Source organism: Pinus tabuliformis, chromosome 8, assembly GCF_031772625.1.
Source record: "Pinus tabuliformis cultivar Carrire ecotype Pingquan chromosome 8, CPIR1, whole genome shotgun sequence".
Taxonomy (NCBI): domain Eukaryota; kingdom Viridiplantae; phylum Streptophyta; class Pinopsida; order Pinales; family Pinaceae; genus Pinus; species Pinus tabuliformis.
In genome coordinates this window covers 260209856-260217499 of record NC_142294.1, presented here as the reverse complement: position 1 = coordinate 260217499, position 7644 = coordinate 260209856, and the positions used below count along the sequence as shown (strand labels likewise).

Below are 7644 nucleotides of genomic sequence, written 5' to 3'. Positions count from 1 at the left end.
AATAAGTCTATAACCTTTTACATCTTCAGAATATCCAACAAAAGTACATTTCTCACTCTTAGGTTCTAAAGCTTTATGCTTTTCATCTGGAATATGGGCCCATGCTTCACTTCCAAACACACGAAAGTGACTTACATCTGGTTTAATGGAACTCCAAGCTTCTTCTGGAGTGATATTCTCTAGAACCTTAGTAGGAGTGCGATTGATTATATAATTTGCACAATTAATTGCTTCGGCCCAAAAACTAAGACTGAGTCCTTTAGATTCCAGCATACAATTAGCCATTTCCTTTAAGGTGCGATTTTTCCTTTCAGCTACACCATTTTGTTGTGGAGTGTATGGAACAGTATGTTGCATTTGAATTCCATTTTCGGTGCAAAAGTTGGTGAATGTGTTTTTAACATATTCTCCACCATTATCAGTTCTTAGCTTAAGAATTTGATGTCCAGATTGTTTTTCAACAAAGGCTTTGAAGGCCAAAAAAGTGTTAAATACTTCGCTCTTGAGTTTTAAGAAGTATACCCAAGTGCGTCTGGAGAAACCATCAATGAAAGTTAAGAAGTACTTGCAGCCAGAGAAAGAAGCAATAGGAAGAGGACCACATAAATCACTGTGCACAAGTTGTAAAGGGGCTGAGGCGTGCCAAGAGGCACGTTTGTCAAAACTGTCCCGATGATGTTTTCCGAGTACACATCCGGAACAAACACCATCTCTGCAAGATACCATAGGAAGACCTGTCACCATATTTTCTTTACATAGATGCTGAAGGGAGCGATAGTTTAAGTGACCAAATCGCTCATGCCAAAGTTTGCTCACTTCATCATTATGAGCAACAAATACTGAGGGAAGATTTGATGACCCAAAGTTGTGAAACTTATACAACCTTTTGGAATCATCAGCAAGACCAGTAGCTAGAATCTGTTGAGGATCTTTTAGATCCTTGATTACAACATCATGAGGTGAAAATTCAACAATTTTACCTTCACTTGAATGTGTTATCTGATAGACAGATAGAAGGTTGCAGGATAAGGTTGGAACACATAATACATCATTAAACTGACCATTGTCTAGATGAACAGTTCCAGTCCCTACAACATTAAGAGATCTATCATCACCAATATATATATTTTTGGTGTTACAATCATTTAAAGAAGAAAACATGGCTTGGTTTTTGGCCATGTGACAAGAGGCTCCAGAATCAATGAGCCACTCATGAGAATGAGAAGAAGAAGAAGATACATTTAATGCATAACCAGACTAAGATGATTGACAATGACATGCAGAAAGTGCCATTCCGGAAGTTGAAGTTGAAGTAGGCTCCACATGGATGTTATGTTTCTTCATTGCGGCTTCCAAGGCTTCCATCTTCTTAAAGCATTTAGATTCTAAGTGGCCATCTCGATTACAAAAGTTACAATGTCTATCAGTCTTCTTCCATTTGTTTTTATTGGTCTTATCATTTTGCTGAAATGATCTTTCATTTTGAGGCTGAGATGGTTTAGGACCATTCTTTTGAGGATATGACTTCTTAGGATTCCTTGAATTTGGTTGCTGCTGGGCGGCTAACGCTTTCGTGGAAGAGTTTCCAAGATTAAGAAGACCAAGGTGTAAGAGTTTTTCTTGTTCTCTTATTAAGGAATCACAAAAGGAGTCAAAGGAAGGGGCCTTGTAGTCTTTTCCTTGACAAATGAAAGCTTCCCTTGTAGAATGGAAAGTGGAAACAAATACAGAGTAGGCTGGTCCCAACTTAGTAAGGATGGAATAAATAAGGTTACCATCTTCTTTCTTAACTTTAACACCTTCCAAGAGATATCTAAGGGTCTTGAATTTGGACAAGAAATCTTCAATGCAAGAAAAATTATTAGGATCCAAAGTAAGCAGCTCATTTTCAAGTTGATGGGCTCTAATTTCATTTTTAATCCCAAACACTTTAGTGAGTTTTTCTAATGCTTCATGAGGAGTCTCAAGGTCTGCAATGTGGAATCTAAGATCAGGAGAAATAGACATCCCTATCAAACCACGTGCTTGATCTTGTCTATTTTCCCATTTTGCAACCTTGTCTTCATCTTTTGGTTTCTTCTCTTGGTCTGTGGCTATTCTGAAGAGACCTTTACTTCTAAGTAAATCTTCCATGTAGGCTACCCATTGGAAGTAGTTAGTGCTGTCAAGAATGACTTGGCATGGACTTTCCATTTTTTTTTTAAACTGAAGCTGAAGATGCTGAAAGTAAGTGTTCCAATGGATAGATCTCGAAAAAATAGGCGGTTTAAAAAAAAACGGCTCTGAAAAGGGCTTCTGGATGAAGAAGTTATGGCTTTTTGAAAAAAAATTGTTGAAGTTGCCGGCAAAGTGCGCGAATGTGCGAGAATGAAAAAATCCGCCCCCACAAAATGGAGACTTGAACCCAAGACCTCTACTCTCTTAAAATAGCTTTGAACCAATTGATCTATACAAAAAATTTGAGAGAGAGAGAGAGAGAGAGAGAGAGAGAGAGAGAGAGAGAGAGAGAGAGAGGGGGGGGGCCTTGGTTTGCGTGCTTGCCTTGAGAAAGCTCTTTTTCCCTCCCGATCTGAAAAATGACGCAGCTAGGGCTACCGGAAACCTTTTCGTGTGAAACGAAAGGGGTTCCTCACTGGAACAGATGCTCCGAATGCAACAGAGCAGTCCTCTCGGCCTGAAAGCAGTCAGAAACAGCAGATCTAGGAAACGACAGCCGCATGCAGTTCTACCGGCTTCAGATTTGGATCACCAACGGACGCGGCCCTCAAATAGCTCCGATACCATGTAGGAATTTACAGGGTAAGTTCCTCAGAAAGAACACCAAAAGGACACCGCTCACAACCAGATCTCAAATCAATACACCAGTATTTTTGACGTGGTTAAAACCCTCAAAGTGCAAGGAGGGAAACAATCCACGGCCTGTCCCAACGTGGGTAGTACAGGCAATTTACTAATCAAAGAATGAAAATTTACATAAGCTTCTCTCATGCACGAATTACCCGAACAATGACCCTCCATGCGCTTTAAATAGAACTCATGGACCAATCGGGTGTCAAGCCACGGATCAAGTGTCGGTAATACCGAGGTGAGAGTGAACCGTCGGATCACTACATATCATGACCGTCGGATTATAAGTTACAAAATGTACAACGGTAAAGAAACACACTTTACCTAACTCTAACCTAACTCTATACTAGACCAAGTTGAACTTAACTATATCCTATGTGTCGGAATATCCTAACAATGATCATGAATATATCTGAATACTGACGCATGTCTTATCCTTTATATCTTATGTTCTGGGTATATCTGAAGTTGAAAATTGTAGCGAAGGTATAAGTAATTATTTTCAAATCTGTACGCAGGTTCCCTTTGGTGAAAGAGTGTATACACACTGGTTCAACACAGTCAAGTAGTGTATACATTATGAGATTTGATATTTGAGGTTGTTGTTGGTTCTAGTGGTTATTGTAGAGTTCTGGGCTCTGCTCTGTGCTCTGGTGACTGTGTTTTGATGACAGGGTTTCAGTGATTCAGTTGTTGGGTGATTCAGAGTTGATGGTTGTATTGCAGCCGTGACTTTTTTGTATTGATGGATCCAGTATGAAAATTTATGAAACGTGGTCCCTGGAAGAAAAGAGAAGGTTGTAGCCTTCTGTAGGTCAACACCTATGTACTAGTACAAAAGCTAGGGGGTTGTAGCTCCCTTCCAGTAGTAGCTAGAGAACGAGAAAAGGTTGTAGCCTTCTATAGGTGGGTGCCTATGTACTAGTATGAGTCTGCACCAGTATAAAATTGTAAAATGAAGTTTCTTACTAAAAGGAAGATAGAGATGATTGCAGCATGTGGTTTTCACCCACATTGGGTTTCCACCTTATATCATGGTGTACTTCTTATGTTTGATGATATGTTTTATTTTACTTCACCTGTTTACTATTTATATGGTTAATAATGTTCTGATGCACTCATTAAAGATCAACTAACTGAATCATAAGTTTACTGGATATACACTAGTTGCATTAAACACAGTTGCGTATACACGTGGGTTGCCTTAACTGAAGTAGCGTATATGAATATGATAATGGAAATGAAAAGATTATTTATTTGCTAATATTGATTCACCCCCCCCCCCCCCCTTCTCAGTATTATTTCCAACAATTTATAAAGTTTCTTGAGCGCTCAGTGTATAAAGCATTGGGTAAAAAATCATTTAAGTTATAAGTATGTAAACATATAGTTTGGACAATCTTAATAAATGGGGTATATCTCCTCGTCATGAACATATAAATATATGCAATAAGTGTTGGTCAAAATGATATAGCCAACCACCTTTACATACCTTAAGAAATAACCAATTGTTGGACAAAATTGTTTTAAAAGTATCATATTAAAAGGACATAAGAATACATATAGTAACTAATTCCTATCCATATGCTTGGATAGGGTTTTCCACCAAACTAACCATAAATATCAAGGCCTAGAAATAAATAATGAAGGAATCGTGTAGATCCATAACTATAGGGGTCCAATTGAATATTGTTAAACAGACACATGGGAGCAACAAAATATGAATGATAATTAGGAGAGTACACTTATTATTAACAAATTATATACATTTATAGTACATGGTGTGACCCTTGGATTCATATTCCAAGTGGTTTCTTTTACTCCTTTTGGTTGTTCACCTTCCACACCAACCCTTAGAGGATTAGGTGTCCAACATTCCCCCCCTTAATCTGAAGGGTTATGTATGCGTCCAAGAAGAGAGCTGTAATACAAAATGTGCAAAAATGCATGGTAGCGCTAGGCTGAATGTGCTCTCTAAAATGTTGGTATAAAGGGAGGTGGTTTAAGGATGACCACCAACATTGGAATGCTTAGTGCAGTTCCCAGAACTCTTCCAAGTCTGGCATGAAGCTCAGGTCTTCTACTAGAGGAAGTGCTTCAGATGTTTTGAAGAGGGAAACCTTCAACCATGAAAGGGAGGTCTCACCTCGATTAAAAGGGAGAACCTCAACCTAAAAAGGGAGGTCTCAACCTGTGATGGTTTAAGGATGACCAACAACTCTAGAATGCTTAATGCAATTCCTGGAACTCTTCCAAAAATGGCAAGAAGCTGAAGTCTTTTGCTAGAGGAAGTGTCCCCAATTCTTTGAAGAGGCATCACCGAATGAAGGGATGCTTAGGGGCATCTTTGCCTCTAGCTATAACTCTAAATCTGGTATGAAGGTTGTGGCTCAGTCTCGCTTGATGTGGCGTTGAAACTTGTAGATGACCATCATTTCCCCCCAGTCAGATACAAGGTGAGATGATGGTGAAAACTCAACTACAAGACTATTTAATACTCGAGAACAAATCTTGTTGTATGAGTGAAATATCTTCTTGGTTGTTGAAGCCCATTTCCAAGAACCAATCCATCCAAGATGAATCATTGTTCTTGCAGGATGTTTGTTTTTGAAGCATATGTTTGAAGAATGACTGGTTTTATGACAGTGCTTACATTGATGAAGATCAAAACAGTGATCTTTTAGATGGCCAACTCAGTCACAGTGTTGGCATTTCACAATCTGTTGCTGTGAAAGATGGGCAAAATCTGGAACAGCTCGAGGTGAACTGTCATGAAGGAATCTAGCACTCTAAAACTGAATGGGCTTTAAGTAGTTTGGAATGTGAAAGGACACATCCTTGGTATATCCAAGACTAGTTCTGTGCTTGTTGTGGACAATCTCTTCTAAAGGTCTGATGATGGACTTGGGAAGTGCAAACTGAACTTTTGCATCTGCATGTACAACTGTTGCTTTATTGGGCACTGGATCTGAATCAATTGTAAAATTATTGTCTTGTTGTTTATGGGAGTCTATTTCAATCTTCTAAATAGAAATAGGTTCAAAATGATGACTCAACTGCTATAATTCTTCTTGTTGTAGTTGAGATTCAAGCTACAAAAAAGCAATGTTTACTTCTGCATGTTGTAAAGATGTTTGAATATCTCTAAGAGTGTCTTTTCTGACTTTAAATGTGCTTCCACTAGTAGATAAGATTAGAGTGCTTAGTAACTCTAATAATCCATGAACTTCTTCCATCATTCAAACAATCAAATCAATAAATGACCAAAAAATGCATTTGTAGAAACAATAATGGTTTTAGAAAATTAATTTTTGAATTTTTCAACACAAATTAATTTGCACTAATGTCTGCTCATGTTCTCACTTCACAATGTCTTGTGCCTCAATTTCTACACATCAAGCCCAATATTGCTGCCTTAACAGAATGTCCAGCTTGACAGGTTTGCAGCCCACAGGCTCTTCTTTTCCAGCAATAACAAGACCCCAACAGAAATGAGATTAGATTCTATATTTCATTGACCATACACCATATATCATTAACACTCGTGCACAATAGCCTTCAACGTATTCAAAGCAGCATACAGTAGTTCCAGGTGGTGGAATTTCAACCACACCCATTCAATTTTGAACAATACAACGCCAAAGAGATTGCCTTATTCAATGCTCAACGCTCAACATTCAAATGTTGATGCCAATGCACCAATACCCTACGCAACTCCAAGTTATTTAATAGTTGGATATTTCCTCTCAAACAACACAAACAATTCACATCAGGTGAGTAAAATATCAATGCACAAATAACAGCTTCAACATTGCATTCAACGCAGACTCAAAAGGTTCAGTAATGGTATTCCGGTGACTGGCAGCATTAGTGTTTTGGTGAGGGATAACTCTATGAATTTTATGAATAATTTCTCATCGTGCTTCAAATCGTGTTTTCAATGCATTATCTCTTCTTCAATGCTTAGAATCACATCCTGATACTAGAAGCCTTTTTCTCAATGCTCATATACCTTTATATCTATATCCTTTGTAAACACTGTCAGCAAGACACGACCATTTGAATACCTACGGCTTACCAACCTTGAAGTGATTGCCGCACTTGTGAAGGTGGATGATACGAATGTCGTCAATTTTCTACTCTCTATGGACTATCATAAATTCTAATTTTCCACTTTGCTTGTGAACAATGGAGATGGGAAGTAAACTGTCAAAGACAGTGGTAACTTTTATCATCCAAAAAATACTCTTGGATGATGTTGGGTTAACATATATTTGTGCAACAACATAGCGCCTTTTTTTTTTTTTTGCAATAGGTCAGGTATTGGAAACCATGGTTTCATCACTTGCATAAAAACCACCCGTGTGATTTCTTAAACACATAATTTTTTGCTATCTTAGGCTTTCTAAAAATCAAAGGGCATTTGAAGAATTAAAGAATTTATTGCCTGATATTCTACGGGATGCAACCTTTAGCAATTCGTAAGAAAAAGTGTTGAGAACCCTACCACCACAACTCCTCAGGGTTTGAATTCGCAACCTCACGTGAGTTGTAGCTGGAGCGAAATGGAAGCCTGACAGGAGGATGCCTCAAACATGGACTTGGAAATTGAATTTCAAAGAAAACGCCTTTTGAGAGCCAACGGTGTAAGCGGAGGTGAACGTGGCAAAAAATGGGGAATTACTGAAGCCAGATGGGAGCTACTTGCTACGTATATGTGTGGAGAGTTGAAGATGTAAGTGGAGATCCAACTGCTAGTTGCATATAATGGGAGGTATGAGCAACCAGAGGTCTAGC

General features: G+C 38.5%; 1 pseudogene; it reads left to right on the top strand.

Moving 5' to 3' along the window:
* The first annotated feature begins 367 nt into the window (after positions 1–367).
* Positions 368–7332, top strand: LOC149235143 (uncharacterized; annotated as a pseudogene).
* The last annotated feature ends 312 nt before the right edge of the window (positions 7333–7644 follow it).